Raw genomic sequence first — 17,321 nt, 5'->3', positions numbered from 1 at the left:
AAAAACTTTTAAGTATTTCTGTCCAGCTATGGTACAACAGGTATATCCCTGTATCTGTTAGAAGTACAAACTGGTACAACATTCTTGAAAAGCTATACAGCAATATATACAAAAAGCCATAAAAACATTCATTCCATTTAACACAATACACTCAGAAATGTACCCTAGAAATATAATTAGTCAAAAAAATAATACCAATAATACCTTACGATAATGTAAAGTCCTAAGTGAAAACCAGGGAGCAACATAAATACCTAACACTGAAAGATTTAAGTAAATTATGGGAGCATGACTTGATGAAATATTTTGCAATATATAAGCATACAGGGGCGCCTGGGTGGCTCAGTAATTTTTGAGTGTCTGACTCCTGATTTTGGCTCAAGTCATGACTCGGGATTGTGACCCACGTCAGGCTCCACGATCAGTGGGAGTCGGCTTCTCTCTCTCTTCCTCTGCCCCTCCCTTCACTCATATGCACATACTCTCTCTCAAATAAATCTTTTTAAAAAAATGTAAGCATATAAATTAAAATTGTGACATCTATAACATGGAAATGTTCCGTGATCTAGTAAGTAGAAAAAATTCAAGTTACATGCACCATAATTAAACATGAGTAAAAAATATATTATGTGTGGGGTGCCTGGGTGGCTCAGTCAGTTAAGCGCCTGCCTTCAGCTCAGGTCATGATCCCAGGGTCCTGGGATTGAGCCCCACATCAGGCTCCCTGCTCAGCGGGGAGTCTGCTTCTCCCTCTCCCTCTGACCCTTCCCCCCACACTCGTGTTCTTGCTTGCTCTGCTCTCTTTCTAAAAAGAAAAAAAGAAAAAATATGTATGTGTGTGTATATACTTACATATATATACATATGCTTACATATAAAAATATATATTTTAATGGAACACCAAAACAAAAATCAACTATTTTAGGGCAATAATCTAAATATTTAACAATTTATTTAATACCTATTCTTCTTAACATAAAAAAGAAAGTTCCCCCATACTGAGGAAACAGAGGGGTTCCAGGATATAAGCTCGATAGAGCCTCAAGAGTCTCAAGAAGAGGTCCACCCCTCCCTTCCACTGCTCATTTTGGCCTTAACTGAGAACTCTCATGCATTCCTTATCACAATGACCTCTATATGACACCCCCAGACCCCAGCTTTCCAAGGCCAACAAACCACCTCAACTGTTTTGAACTCCCAAATCATGCAAAACAAACATAAACTCTAAAACAAAGAATGCCTACAACTGTGTGTTACTTTAGCAATCAGCAAACAGCCAAGCCCAAATTCAATTATAAACCCTGAAAGTATATAGTATTGTCACATTAAAGTTTCTGGGATTCTCAAAGCCAACTTGCTGACTCAGTAGTGGACTGTATCACAGTTAAAAAAAAAAAAGCAGTATGGAATCACGGACAAATCAAAGAACTAAGGGCCAGGAGACCAAGGTACAGTTAAAAAGAAAAAAGAAAAGTTACTTTAAAAACAAAGAACTGAAAACTAAAAACTCCAGCTTAAAGCAGATGGGTAAAATGTAGCTGGCCATGTCTTAAAAATCTCACCCAGCCAGAGTCCATAAGGCAGGATGGCAAGTCATTTTATTAACAGATGAAGCTTTCTTGAGCTGGTGAAGTCTAACAAAAGACTAGTACTGAATATATCAAAACATAATTTTTAGCACTGATGCTCCACAAGGATAAAATTAAAGCAGTCTTCTAATTGTTTTTTCTGTAATATCACCACTGTCTAATAATGAAAGACCAAGATACAGGGGCACCTGGGTGGCTCAGTCATTAAGCGTCTGCCTTCAGCTCAGGTCATGATCCCAGGGTCCTGGTATCCAGCCCCACATCAGGCTCCCTGCTCAGCAGGAAGGCTGCTTCTCCCTCTCCCACTCCCCCTGCTTGTGTTCCTGCTCTCACTATCTCTCTCTCTGTCAAATAAATAAAATCTTTAAAAAAAAAAAAAAGACCAAGATACAATAATGGACCAAAAAAATTAAGTTATTGTGAATCAGAAATAATAAAGACTAAATTGCCTTTCTTAGAAGGGAAATTCAGCGAAAGATAAATAATTTGGAGGCCTAATAAATATAACCATTAGGAAAAAAGTTTAACCTTGTGTTTCTATTGCTGTGTTCTCAGTATCTAGACTCAGTATCTAAAATGCAGATATATACAATCATTCATGACAATACATACACAGCAGATACCAGGATAAACAAACTATTCAATACTTAACCAAGTTCATCAGAGCACAGGGTGATTACCACTCCAGAATGTTGACACAAAAACTGAAGGGCCTCTCAAGCTCCAATCATATGCAGATAGGATGAGCCCCTGTGCAGTTACTCATTCAGAACATGAGTGGAAGATTAACCTACCCTCACTCCTCTCCAAACAAACTCTGACAAAGCGGCAAGCAGTCTCTTCATAGGATGTTCATCATCATCCTGTCTGTTCCAGAAGTAGCCAATTCAGTCGGGACCTGCATCTTCAGGTTTCCACGGTCTCACTACTGCCCAACATCATTCCCCACCCCCCACCCCCACCCCACCCCTGTCCCCATCCCCACCTTATTCTTCCTGGACGGACTCGCCCTCTAGATTAAGCCTCTCTTGTCGCCTTCTCAAGCATTACCAAGTTCTTGTTTTCTAAATAAAGCTTTCCTAAACCTTACTCACCTGCAGTTCACTGCACTGGGTATCACCCAAATAGCCCATCAGAGCTCTTTATAATTTCTGAAAGAGAGAAAAGGAAGCTTTTAAATACATAGTAGAAAACACCTTTGCTGATGTATCAGTTCTGAAGCATTTGTATCCAGTATTCACAGTGTATGGTCTTTTGGTCCATAGTATTTCAGTAAAATGTAGCATAACCAGCCAGGACCAAAAGTCCTGAGATAAGAGACCAGTGATAAAAGTTTGGTTTATTGTTGCTATTACTTAGCTGTGTGACCTTGGGCAAGTCACTTGACTTCTGCAGGCCTAAATTTCCTCATCTGGAAAAGAAAACAGACTAGATAGAAGTAGCAGAGCACATTACAATGGAAAGAGCACAGGCTCTCCAAGACAGAACACCAGCACCACAACTTACCAGTCTTATGACATTTGTTAGCTAGTTCACATTTGGCCTAAATTTTCTCCTCTGCAAAACGGAAATAACAACTATCTTAGGGTTGTTATGAGAATTAAGGGAGAGATAATGAGTTATAAAAAGCCTATAGTAAACATACTGTGCAGTTTATCATAAAATTCTACAGCTGGTAATTACCACCATTACCCCCAGCCCTAAGGTTATATGAATTCAATTCCCAAATATTTATTTCCTTAAAAGATCAACAAATCAAAACTGTACCAACCTGACAATGGAATTAACTGTTTCACTAACAATTCAATTACAGTTATCTTAAACTGATGGAAGTTTAAGATTATCAATATTACTTAACATCGCAGGAAATAGGAGCAGAAGAGTCCCTGCGTAACATCTAAACTGGTTCGGTGCCCATGCCTTCCCCGACTTCTCCCTCTGCTTTCACTACTACTAGTGTACACCGGCAATAGAGAGGCCTTCCAAAAGCCAAATGACACCAACTGTTTTCTAAGGGTCAGGTCAGGGGAACACAACTGAAGATGGAGTAAGGAGAACAAAGTCTTTTTTTTTTTTTTTTTTTTTTTTTATCTTTTTTACTGGACACCTGGGTGGCTCAGCCAGTTAAGCGTCTGCCTTCGGCTCAGGTCATGATCTCAGGGTCCTGGGATCTCTGCTCAGCGGGGAGTCGGCTTCTCCCTCTCCTTCTGCTGTGCTCCCCCTGCTTGAGCTCACTCTCTCTTTCTTCCTCCTCTCACTCTCTCTCAAATAAATAAAATCTTTAAAAAAATAATAAAAATAAATCTTTTTAACTTTATAAACTTAAGTACTGTTCAATTTTGTTTACTATAGCATGCATCAGTTTTTACATAAAAATAATTGTTTAAGGGGTGCCTGGGTGGCTCAGTTGGTTGAGTGTCTGCCTTCGGCTCAGGTCAGGATCTCGGGGTCCCGGGATTGAGCTCCGCATTGGGCTCCCCGCTCAGCGGGGAGTCTGCTTCATTCCTCTCCCTCTCCCTCTGTGATCTCTCTCGCTCTCTCTCAAATAAGTAAATAAAATCTTTAAAAATAAAAAAACAATTGTTTAAAACTATATTAATTATCATATTGCCTAGTGACAGGAAGCTCGTCTTACAGGAATATTTTCACCGCAAGGAAAATTTCCACAGAAGAAAGCAAAAAGGCAAATTCAGATGTGCTGAGAACACCTAAAATATGGCACAGAAATAACAAAAATCACAAACATTCACACTTCAGAATGGTTCAGTCAAAAAATGCGCCATGGATTCTTTGAAGATCTAATGATGAATCAGGGGGTTTTTGGTTCAAAAGCAAGATGAATATACAAACTCTGGTTTTACCAGACAACTTCCTGCTCTTAGAGAAAATGATCCAGCACGATTTATACAAGTAAACAAGTTGGTATGACTATCTGGCAGTATGTTGAAAAACTTTCAATTTGTTTTAGACAATTGATAGCTTTTAAAAACTATATTACATGTACTTACATATTTAATATATATAAATTAAAAGTCTTCATGTTACATCTACAATATTATTTTTAAAAGAGGAATATTAACTCTATTAAATTCAGGATTACTCAAAAGTATTATCTCAGCCACTCCTGAAGTGACAAACCACTATGTTTTATGTTGCTTCTAGCCAATGCTACATAAATCCTGACTACACCCATCAATTTAAACGAACTGTAAGCTGGTGTGGCCACATTCTCCACACGTAACATAGTTCTTTCCCAGAAAACATTTCAAAATATTACTTAGAAATCAAATTATATTTGAACGTACACTTATCTAAGTTTATGAAAATAAATACCCATAACAATTTGCTTATAATTTTTAAGTAGCTCCTCACTCTATCTTGTTTATCAACAAGTCGATAAACTTGACCCAAAATCCTCTACCATCTGAAACAACAGGCAAAAGACAGTATTTCTTGCGCTGAGCCAGTATTTGGATCTTAAATATAGTCTGACAATTATAAACTAACTTTTATTTAACATTAATACCAAGCCTACCTCTTAAACAGGGAATAAAAATGCATGTATAAGATCTGGTCTACTTATTTGTAGGTCCCTCTGCAATATTCTTAGCCTTTCATGAATATGCTGTGTATTTTTAAACTACACAAGGCCCTCTGCAAGTAGGAATGATCTCTTCCATTGTTTTGGCATCACTCCCCTCCCCAGGAAAAAACTGGACAGTCCATAAATGTATACAGACTTTACAATGGGGACTGAATTTTTTTTTTTTTTAAGATTTTATTTTATTTATTTGACACAGAGAGACACAGCGAGAGAGGGAACACAAGCAGGGGGAGTGGGAGAGGGAGAAGCAGGCTTCCCACTGAGCAGGGAGCCCGATGCGGGGCTCGATCCCAGGACCCTGGGATCATAACCTGAGCCGAAGGCAGACGCTCAATGACTGAGCCACCCAAGCACCCTGGGACTGAATATTTTTTATATTAGAAAATGAAAAATCTTCCTCACAGGGGCAAAAATCAAAGTTTGCCCCCTGGTGGAGAGGTACTTAATGACTCCCCAAAACCACAGACTAACCTAAAAATAGTGTCCTAGCTTCTCAGCCAAAAGGACAGACTAAAAAAGCTACTCTTTATTCAGCTACAAGACAGTGCCTTCAACTTAGCCCCAACCTTTAATATTATGGTATTTCCTATTTTAGAATATTTTGTGTAACAACTTGTTTGATAACCAACCACTAACTTCATTTTGAAGCGAATACTAATGATTCACATGGTCTACATGTGTGAAAATTATGGAAAATGTCTTGACATAATTCAGGCCAAACAACACTAGCCACAAGAGATTACCAATTTCTAAATATTCAATTTTTTTTTTTTTAAAGATTTTATTTATTTATTTGACAGAGAGAGACACAGCGAGAGAGGGAACACAAGCAGGGGGAGTGGGAGAGGGAGAAGCAGGCTTCCCGCCGAACAGGGAGCCCGACGCGGGGCTCAATCCCAGGACCCTGGGATCATGACCTGAGCCGAAGGCAGACGCTTAACGACTGAGCCACCCAGGCGCCCCTAAATATTCAATTTTTTTTAAGTTTTCATTTTATTTTATTATTTTTAGCATTCTCTATGCCCAACATGGCGCTCAAACTCACAACCCAGAGATCAAGAATCTCATGCTCTTCCAACTGAGCCAGCCAGATGCCCCTAAATATTTCATTTTTAGACTACAAATGAACATCTCCATAGGCTAAGAAGCAGATCACTGGTTCCTTCCCACAAAGTAATTTGTAAATTTAAATATATAAATAAAAATAAAAGGCTCTGATTGGAAGGTCTAAGGCATGAATATGCCTCCATCTGTAAGCTGAAAATAAATAAACTTTAAAATCCACATTTGCTCTGCCAAGAATAAAAATAAAAATATTTATAATACACACAAGCACTGAGTTTCAAACACAAGCAAATGTGGCATATGCACTTACAAAAGGATCTTGATTTACGTCCACCTTCCTCTCCCAAGTTTTGTTTTGTTTTTGTTTTTGTTTTTGTTTTTTTTGTAAGGCAAAATGTCAATAGAATGCCTCAATCTGGAAAAAAATAAAGCACAGCTTATTCTTCTTAATCAGATGTTCTGAGAAATAGGTAAAGTTTGTGAAAGGATTTCAAAATCCAAAGGCTACCCATTTGTGTTGGGGAAAACACACACACACACACACACACACACACACAACTGCAGTGGGCCCTAATAACTTTACATTTTCTCAACAAACCATAATAAAATATTTTTAAAGTTGAGAAAATTGCTTGTGAAAAACGTAAAATTAGCAAATTTCTCTCCTCCTCCCCATTATAGAATATACTAACAGTTCACTAATACTTTATCAATAATGTCCTTTAAATCCAAAGCATTAGAAGATAAAGCAGCACTTCCAATTCACACACTACGTGACCAGAAAATAATGACAAACCAGTCTTATCCCTAATAAACTAACCCAAACTCAACACTATCGTTTTTATTTCAAAATAACTATGGGAGAGACCAATACTATTCCATTTCTCAGAAAATAAAAGGAATGACTGATGCATAAAATCAATCTTTCCAACGGAAAGGGTGTTCTTGACAAGAGTCCCAGTAACTTGGACACACAAAATCCACATATACAATCACTAACACTCAATGTAGAGAATGTGATAGACACCAATACACATATGAAATTAAGACACCCAATTAAAGTTACACAAGGAAATTTACATATAATTACCCCCCACTCCTGTGAAGATACTGATCAAGGATAGCTGCAAGTAACATTTGGCTCTGGATAAGCTCCACTATGGGTAACTAGGCTGCAACAACTTAAATTTGGTACATTTGACACATTTTTCCTTTCTAAAGCAACCCCTTCTACACACCCATTTGACTGATTGAGATATTTGGAAAATAAAGATGGTCCCATCAAATTACTTAGTTTCAGCCTCACCCTTATGCGATGATTAAAATAAAGAAGGGAAAAAGGTAAATCATTCTTAACTGCAGTCTCACCTTACACATCTCACCAGCACTGTAGTTCTTTAGTGATCAATTACTTCATCCAATTCCTGAGGCAAACAGAAAAGTAAAATGTGTCTGTACAACACCAACAACAGACATGATCAGTAGCAAATACTTCATCAGCCCCAAGTGAGAGGGCTTCTAAATTTCAAATGGAAAAAGTTACCAAAATGGTACAGTATGCAGTTCTGTAAATGATTATTTTGCTTTCAAGTAAAAACATTTCCTTTCTATGTGATGGAAGAACAGACTATAAAATGCTCTTAAGATCCAAAACGTAAAAAAAGCCATCTCTTTCGGCACTGATTGATGTTACTTTCAAAAAAGAAGAAGAAAAGAAATGAAGGACAGGAAACCTCATTAATATAAGTTCAAGAGAGGCCAAAATTAAGGACAAACTAGCCAGGACAACTCCTCCCCCCCCCCCCCCACAACCCCACACCCCCATCCACACCCGGCATCCACTGTCTCTAGAGTTATCCATATTATATTAACGATTTGCCTGAAAAGTCTAAGTTGTGAGGGAGAAGCAATAACAATTTTGAGTTTCAAACAAAACCTGAGGATCCCAATCCAAGAAGAACCCTAAGACCCTGGCTTCCAGCCCTGTCTGAAGGATCCTCAGCGAAGGAGAGGGTGCAGAAAGCTCAAATAATTTGGGGGTAGAAGAACCAAAGTTCCCTAAATAAAACTGCAGTCCTTAGCCCTAGAGAAGGGGAGTCTTAAAAGAATCTCCCAAAAAAAGATAAGTCTGTTTTTATTTTTGTTGATGTGCTTGTGGGCCAATGAGAATTTCCGAAGAGGGGGGCGGAGGGGGGGGGAAGTGAAGCTCAGGCAACAGCCCCCGGCGGGGGAGGGAGGGGGCGCACCCCTGACCCACTTTTGCCGACGCCCACCCTCGGCCCCCGCCCCACCGCCGCAAGTCCGAGCCCTGAGGGGGCGATCAAGCGGGGCGTGGGAGGCCCGCACCCTCCCCGCACCCTCCCCACCCCCAGCCGCGACCCGGAGGAGGGGAGCGTGCAAGGCGGCTCGACCCCCCCCCTCCCCGGAGTGCCCGCGGCAGGAGAAACCTCCCGCAGGCTCGCGGCCCGGGTCTGCAAAGCCCCCTCCACCGCCTGGGCCCCGGGCGCCGCGGCCCCCAGCGGAGGGGAAGGGGACCGAGGAGGGGAAGAAGCTGTAAACAGCCCCAGCGTCCGGGCCTCGCCTCGAAGAGCCCCGCTTCCCAGGCCCCGCCGCGGGCCGCCTGGGTCCCCAGCCCGTCCGAGGGCCGCCCCTCCCGGGGCCCCGGGGACCGGAGGGGAGTCAGGTCTCCTCCCCAGAGAGCTCCGGCAGCTCGCGGAGCGGTCCCAGCAGCAGAGAAGGGGGAAGTCAGGACTTACCTGTCATTACTTTCTACGCCATCTTGGATCCACTTGTCAACGTCCCCACAAAGCATTATGGGTAAGAAAGAGCCTTTAAAGTGACTCCCCCCCTCGGCCCCCGACTCCCGCCTCCCGCCGCCGGCGCCGCCCCTCCGGCCGCACCTCCCGCCCGGAAAGTTGCCGCGGCTGGCGGGCCGGCTCGGGCGCCTGCAGCCGGGCCCCCTCCCCTCCTCCGGGCTGTTTGCATTTAAAATTCACCCCCATTTTAAAAATGTGGCTTTGGGTTTTCCTCTTGGCTCCTGCCCCAGGGTTCCCTTCCCCCCACCCCTCGCCTCCACGCCTGTTCCCTTTGCCCCGCCGCCCTCCTGCCCTGGCAGACACCCCACGTCTGCATTTAATCAGCCCGAGGTTTCCCTGCTGCTGGCAGCAGAGAGCTGCTCATTGATTTATTTATGCGCATTTATGCGTCTGTTATTGCTCTAGATCCTCGGTGCCCGGCGGCGGGCTTCTGCGGCCGGCTCCCTGCCCCGGGGCAGCCGGGGGTCGCCTGCAGGGCCGGGAGCCCCGCAGCACCGCAGACCCGTCGGCGCTCTCACTCCCGCATCCGCAGGCGGAAAGGTGCCTCTATCCTGGCAGCGCGTTCCGGGGCCGTCGGGCTCCAGGACCTGGGCGGACACTGGCCCCCAGTCAACCGGCGTCAACGCGCGTTTGGGGGTTGGGGGAGAAGTAACAAGCTGAATGGAACTTTTACCCGTTTGATCTCCCTCCCGCTGTCTCCTCCCCTCGGCGGGTAACGTGATCCGCGACCCTCTAAGTGGGGACCCCTCCCCTAGGAATGTGACTTTAGGCACTGCCGAGTCCACCCTTTCGCATTCTACGCAGAATGCGGACTGTGACTTCCCGGGGCAGGTAACTCGGGGGCTCAGGCTGTTGGATCCGACCCGGACGGGGAGGCGCGCCAGGGCTCTGGGAGAATCCGCGAGAGGAGAGGGTACGGGGCTGGCAGGAGGGTGCGCCCACCTGGGTCCACCTGCCGGATCCCAGCAGGAAGGCGAGCCCTAGAGGCTGGGCAAGGGGAGGATTACCCGCGCCACTCCCGCCTGGGAGTTGTGGGGGGACGCCCGGAGTCGCCTGTCTGCGACGGGGTGCGCTGTAAGTAGGGGGCGCAGAGACGCGGGGCGAACAACCCCGCAGCCCGCTCACGCCCGCGGGCTCTTTGCAAGGCGCAGACCTCTCCCCGAAACCCGCCGCGGGCTTTTGGGTTGCGCGGGGCGAGCGCAGGACTCGCCCGCACCCTCGCGCAGTGGTCCCATGCCCCCTGGAGCCGCTTGGTCAGTCCCCCAGCTCTCTCCCTTCCCAGGGACTCTGGTACTCTGCTTTGCAGACTTTGGGAGCCTGCTCTGGTTGCCTTTTTTTTTTTTTTCCAAGCAAGCTTTTACAAGGAGGTGTCCAAGGGAAAATCCTCTAGGACATCAATGCTTGTGAAACTGTGTTCGGTACAAAATGTTGTTGAAGGGTTCTGAAATTAGAAGAATGCGCGGGCATTTAACCTCCCTCTTCGGTGCACAGGGAGTGCCCAGGGCCTGGGTCTAAACTTAGGTTTTGCTCCCCTCCAGACCCTACGACAACTTCTTTCTCTCTCTGCACTACTTTTCCCTCCAGAAACCTGCATGGTTGCTGACACGAGCCCTGCCCCCAGGGAACAGAAAAAAAAAAAAAAAAAAACCCCACCAGGCAATTGTCCCGGCCAGATGAGTGGAGTGAGGTGTAGACTCATTAAGGGATTGGCCCGGGGTCAGCCATGAGGGAGGGAACAAGGTAATGAGTCACTCCCAGCCGGCACAGAAGGAGGCGTGCTGGAGAAGGACCTCCCCTGAGTCACCCGCTTCTCTGAGCTTGGGAAACTGAGGCCTGGAGCCAGGTTCTTAGCTGTTCCCGCACATGCAGCCACGCAGGACCTGTGGACTAGAGGGAGGGCACTCAGAGGACCCTCTGCTGCTCTTCTCTGAAAAATGGGCTGCCCCTCCCATCTAAAGGATCTAAAGTCTACTTTTCACGGGGTACCGTAGTTACTCCTTTTCCGGTTCTCCTTGTGCACTTGCTTAGACACTCCTATGTACTTATTTAATGGTTCCTTTGTGTTTACATGGCACTTTAGGTGTGTGGTCTGAGTTGCCTATAATTAAACACTGAATGGGGGGGGGGGGGCAGGCTGAAGCAGCCAAGAACTATGCCTCCCAAAGGCTTCCTTAGTAGGTACCTTTTGTTGCCTTGCATAGGCAACCCAGAGAAGCTCAGAGTTTACTGTGACTGCCGGCCCATTAATCTACTCCAGTGTGCATCCTGGTACATCCTTGTCCAAGACACCACCTGTTGCCTGAGCTAGATGGCCTCCTCACTCTTCTCCCTGCTTCCACTCTGCCCCCTGCAGTCCATTCTCCATCTGACCAACCCTGTGGCATGCCTGAAATGTCAATGCCTGAGTCCTCTGCTTAACCCCATCAAAGATGGCCTGTTCACAATTGGAAGAAAATCCAAATTCCTCACTGTGGCCTACAAACTCTTGTGTGAGGGGGTGCAGCCTCCCTCCCTCCCTGGCCATGATCCGGCACACTGGCCTTGTCTTCCCCTGCAACACCCCAAACTTCCTTCCAATGAGAACCTGGTCACCCCACATCTGATGAGCATCATCTTTTCAGCTGTCTGCTCAAAAGTCACCTCCTCCAAGAGGACTTTCCTGATCCCCTTAACCAAAAGAGGTCACTCACTATTCGCTTACCGTGCATTAGAAATGATCATGTTGGGGGCACCTGGGTGGCTCAGTTGTTAAGCATCTGCCTTCGGCTCAGGTCATGGTCTCAGGGTCCTGGGATCGAGCCCCGCATCGGGCTCCCTGCTCAGCAGGAAGCCTGCTTCTCCCTCTCCCACTCCCCCTGCTGCGTTCCCTCTCTCGCTGTGTCTTTCTCTGTCAAATAAATAAATAAAATCTTTTTTTTTTTTAAAGATTTTATTTATTTATCTGAGAGAGTGAATGGGAGACAGAGAGCATGAGAGGGGGAGGATCAGAGGGAGAAGCAGACTCCCCGCTGAGCAGGGAGCCCGATGTGGGACTCGATCCCAGGACTCTAGGATCATGACCTGAGCCGAAGGCAGTTGCTTAACCAACTGAGCCACCCAGGCGCCCATAAATAAATAAAATCTTAAAAAAAAAAAGAAATGATCATGTTTGTCTATTATGGGCCCCAACCCCATTAGAGTGTAAGCTCCACAAGGACACAGGCCTCATCTGGCTTGTCCCCTCAGTGCCTAGACTAGGGCCTGGCACATATATAGACACTCAGCAAAATATTTGTTGAATGAATGACCACACGTTTTTTTAAAGATTTTTTTTTTAAGTAATCTCTGCCCCCAATGTGGGGCTTGAACTCATGACCCCAAGATCAAGAGTCACACACTCTACCAACTGAGCCAACCAGGTGCCCCTGAATGAGCAGACATTTATCAGAGCAGGGTGGTGGTGGTGAAAGCGCTGGAGCATAGAATGAGGGGCTGAGGGCCCTGCCTTCCATGTCTTCAGGCCACTCTGACCATGCACAGCTATAGATGGGCAAATAGTAATGGAATGGGGAGGAAACAGGTTCTTTGGCCAACATTAGTGGTACTCCATTGTGATTCTGACCTGATAAACACTGCCCCACATAAGACCCCAACCACTCCCCCACCCCCTCCTCCCCATTCCTCTTACTGGCCAACCCTTCTTTTCAACCCCGAGACTGTCCTTAGATCTCTCTTCTTCACCTACACTCCCCTGACCCACCACCTCTCAGTCTTTTTTTTTTTTTTTTTTCCATCTCTCAGTCTTAAGGCTTTAAATACCATCTTTACCCTGAAGTAGGACTTTAAACCTAGAGCTGGAGTCCAGAGCTTTCTCCGGAGCTTCAGACTCTCTGCCTCCCCACTTGGATCTCTCAGAGACATCTCACCCCACAAATATGTTCCACCACGGTCTTCCCCAACTCCATTCTTGGCAACTCCATCCTTGAAATTGCTCACACCACAGTCCCTCCTGTCTTTCTCAGACTCCACCTTCAACCCATGTACAAATCCTGCTTTGCCTACAAAATGCATCCTGAATCCTACCGTTTCTCATCACCACCATCACTGCCACTCTGGTCCACACCACTGTCATCTTCTCGCCATTCCCACCTTCCAGTGCATTCTCAGGGTAGCTGCCACACCTGGTCTGGATAAAATGCATATCAAATCTTTTCTGTCCTATGCACACAACCTTCTGATTTCCACTCCTCTCATTCAGAAGAGAAGCCAGAGTCACACAATCGGCCTCGTCTCCTTTCTTTGACCTAATCCCCCCACCTCTCTCACCCTTGCTCTGCCTTAGCCTTGATGGCCTCCTTTTTGAGTGTTTCCTCCTTCAGTAATATATCCACATGGCTTATTCCCTCACCTTCTTCAAGGCTTTACTCACCCCAGGGTATCTGCTTCTCATGGTCCTACTTCAAATTTCAATATTCCTCAAACACATACTCTGTATTTCTTTCCCTGCTTTTCTTCCATGGCATTTATCACCTTCTGACATGATAGGTAATTTGCTTAGTTAATCAGTTTCTTGTCTATCTGTCTCCATGTGAGGAGTCAGCTTGCTGATCACCAAAGATGTCTGTTTGCTGCTGAGAACCACATTTCCCAGCCATGCCCTTGAAGCCGGCTAAAGCCTTGTGACTACTTCTTGCAGATGGACTCAGCAAAAGTATGACTGTGGAAATCTGCCTGATCAAAAATACATGCATCATGGGGCACCTGGGTGGCTCAGTCGGTTAAGCGTCTGACGCTTGGTTTCAGGTCATGATCTCAGGATCTTGGGATTGAGGCCCCCATCAGGCTCATGCTCAGCGGGGAGCCTACTTCTCCCTCTCCCTCTGCCTGCCGCTCTGCCTACTTGTGTGTGCGCTCTCTTTCTCTGTCAAATAAATAAAATATTTTAAAAATAAAATAAAAATGGGCGCCTGGGTGGCTCAGTCGGTTGAGCGCCTGCCTTTGGCTCAGGTCATGATCCCAGGGTCCTGGGATAGAGCCCCTCATAGCGTCGGGCTCCCTGCTCAGTGGGGAGTCTACTTCTCCCTCTCCCTCTGCCCCTCCCCCACTTATGTTCGCACGCACGCGCGCGCGCTCTCTCTCTCTCTCAAATAAATAAAATATTTTTTAAAGATAAATAAAATAAAAATATTCTCACTCCCTCTCCCTCTGCCCCTACCCCTCTCTTGCTCACTCGAACTCTCACACTCTCTCTAAAAAAACAAAAATACTTGCATCCAACACTAAGCTGAACAGACGATAGACCTTTATTACATTAATCCACTGACAACCTCTTGTCTATTTGCTGTAGCATCTAGCATCTTAATGACTACACCGTGGTTACTATAGCCCACTAGCATGCAAGTTCAATGAAGCAAGGATTTACAACATATGTTTTGTTCATTTATATGTTTATCCTTAGTGCCCACAACAAGACTTAGCATACAGTAAGTACTTAATGACTACTTGTTGAGTGAATGAATTCCCTTTTCCACAACCACTCATGAAAATTAGTGAATGGTTGACAAAGAAAGGACAATAGGAAAGACATTTTAGCTTGTTTTTGCTAAAGAAGCAGAAACTGTGGGTTCCGAGAGAATCACTGGATACAAGGCTTTGATAAAACCACAAAGAGTTCCCTTTCATTTTGTTCCCTGTTTTCACCTTTTTCTTCTCCTTTTCTTCCTCCTACTTTTCTACCTCCTCCCTCTCTATTCCACCCAAGTCCTGCTTCATTCTCCCCCTCTCCTTTCTCTTCCATGAATTTTCTTCTTTTTCTTCCCACAATCTAGCAAGAATTTCCTGCCTATTCTGAAACTTTAAAAGTCCTAGAAGAGAGCACAGGCAGTAATGTCTCTGACATCAGCCATTGCAACATTTTTCTAGATCTGTCTCCTGATGCAAGGGAAATAAAAGCAAAAATAAACAATTGGGACTATATCAAAATACAAAGCTTCTGCACAGCAATGGAAACAATCAACAAAAATAAAAGACAACCTACTGAACAGAGGAAAATATTTGCAAATGACACATCCAGTAAAGGGATAGTATTTAAAACTTAAAAAGAACTAATAAAACTCAATACCAAAAAAAACACCAATTATCCAATTTAAAAATGCGCAGAAGTGGGGCGCCTCGGCTTGGTCAGTTAAGCATCTGACTCTCGATTTTGGCTCAGGTCATGGTCTCAGGATTGTGGGATCAAGCCCCACATTGGGCTCCAAGCTTTGCAGGGAGTCTCCTTGAGGTTCTTTCCCTCTCCCTCTCCCTCTGCGCCCCTGCACTCCCTCTCTCTCTCTCAAATAAATAAATCTTAAAACACAAATGGGAGAAGATCGGAACAGATGTTTCTCCAAAGAAAACATACAGGTGGCCAAGAGACACATGAAAAGATGCTCAACATCACTCATCATCAGGAAAATGCAAATCAAAACCACAATAAGATATAACCTCACACCTGTGAATGACTAAAAATAAAAAAACAAAAAAACAAGAAACAACAAGTGTTGGCGAGGATGTGGAGAAAAAGGAACTCTTGTGCACTCTTGACAAGAATGCAAACTGGTGCAGCCACTGTGGAAAACAGTATAGAGGTTCCTCAAAAAATTGCACTACTGGGTATTTACCCAAAAATTACAAAAACACTAATTCAAAGGAATATGTTTATTGGAGCATTATTTACAATAGCCAAATTATGAAGCAGCCCAACTGTCCATCGTTAGATAAATGCATAAAGAAGAGATGGTATATATATGCAGTGGAATATTATTAGCCATTAAAAAAAGGAAATCTTGCCATTTGCAACAACATAGAGCTGGAGAGTATAGTGCTAAGCAAAAAGAGTCAAAGACAAATACCATGTGCTTTCAGTCATATGTGGAATTTAAGAAACAAAACAAAGTAGGGACGCCTGGGTGGCTCAGTCGTTAAGCGTCTGCCTTCGGCTCAGGTCATGATCCCAGGATCCTGGGATCAAGCCCCGCATCGGGCTCCCTGCTCGGCAGGAAGCCTGCTTCTCCCTCTCCCGCTCCCCCTGTTTGTGTTCCCTCTCTCGCTGTGCCTCTCTCTGTCAAATAAATTTAAAAAGTCTTTAAAAAAAAAAGAAAGAAACAAAACAAAGTAAAAATAGAGAGACAAACCAAGGAACAGACTCCTAACTATAGAGAACACACTGATGGTTACCAGAGGGGAGGTGGGGGGGGGAATGTGGAAAATAGGAGATGGGGATTAAGAGTACTTTTATTGTAAAGAGCACTGATTGATGTATAGGATTGTTGAATCACTATATTGTACACCTGAAACTAATACGACATTGTATGTTAACTATACTGAAATTAAAATTAAAACCTTAATTAAAAAAAAATAACTCACTGCCTTTTGATTTGAACAGTGAGTGCTCAGCTAGGATGTCTGTCACTTAAAATATAGATGTGGCAGGCATACCTGGGTGGCTCAGTCTGTTAAGCATCCAACTCTAGATTTCGGCTCAGGTCCTGATCTCAGGGTTGAGAGATCGAGACCCAAGCTGGGCAGCATAAGCGCCACAGAGTCTGCTTAAAACTCTCCCTCTCCTTCTGCCCCTCCGCCCCCCAAAATAAAATAAATCTTTATAAATTACGGAGAGAGAGGAGTGAGAGGTAAGATGGAGTAAAAAAATAAACAGTAAATCCCGGGTGCCTGGGTGGCTCATTCGATTGAGCAGCTGACTTGATTTCGGCTCAAGTCATGATCTCAGGGTCCTGGGTTTGAGCTCTGTGCCAGGCTCTACATTCAGCAGAGAGTCTGCTTGAGGATTCTCTCTCCCTCTCCTCGCCCCCAACCCCTGCTAATGCTCTCTCTCTCTAAAATAAATATATACAAGTTTAAAAAAAAAATAGTAAATTCTTGGAATCTTACCCTCTGCTTCTGCCCTACCATTGAGGACAACCCAAACAAATGGATAATATATTCTTCAAAACATCTCTTGACCACATCTGGAAGGTTAACAAAAGTGAAAAACTACCAGGGTAGAGAGAAAAGGGAGGTAATTCTGAAATCTGGGGTCCTTGTGCCCTACAGCCCATTCCTTTTGACAACTCTTTGAGTCAAGAGTATCACCTCAGGGGCGCCTGGGTGGCTCAGTCGTTGAGCGTCTGCCTTCGGCTCAGGTCATGATCCCGGAGTCCTGGGATCGAGCCCCACATCGGGCTCCCTGCTCTGCAGGAGGCCTGCTTCTCCCTCTCCCACTCCCCC

The 17,321-nt window shown here is 44.8% G+C and overlaps 1 protein-coding gene across 5 annotated transcripts in view; it reads right to left on the bottom strand.

Annotated features, from left to right (window-relative positions):
* Nucleotides 1–9,084, bottom strand: part of HELZ (helicase with zinc finger) — a 159,085-nt gene extending 150,001 nt beyond the window's left edge. For 3 of the 5 annotated variants that reach the window (XM_032429922.1, XM_032429925.1, XM_032429926.1), the window contains exons 1-4: nt 9,015–9,084; nt 7,627–7,682; nt 6,569–6,673; nt 2,684–2,740 (exon numbers count right to left, since the gene is read on the bottom strand). The gene's annotated coding sequence lies outside the window, so the exon portion shown is untranslated. The remainder of the gene's footprint in view (nt 1–2,683; nt 2,741–6,568; nt 6,674–7,626; nt 7,683–9,014) is intronic. The other 2 variants (XM_032429923.1, XM_032429924.1) reach the window with 2 other exon arrangements.
* Between the last annotated feature and the right edge of the window lie 8,237 nt (nt 9,085–17,321).

The sequence above is a fragment of the Phoca vitulina genome, unplaced genomic scaffold, assembly GCF_004348235.1.
Source record: "Phoca vitulina isolate PV1807 unplaced genomic scaffold, GSC_HSeal_1.0 scaffold41, whole genome shotgun sequence".
Classification (NCBI taxonomy): domain Eukaryota; kingdom Metazoa; phylum Chordata; class Mammalia; order Carnivora; family Phocidae; genus Phoca; species Phoca vitulina.
Note: the sequence above shows the minus strand (reverse complement) of the source record. Positions and strands in the feature narration are given on the sequence as shown.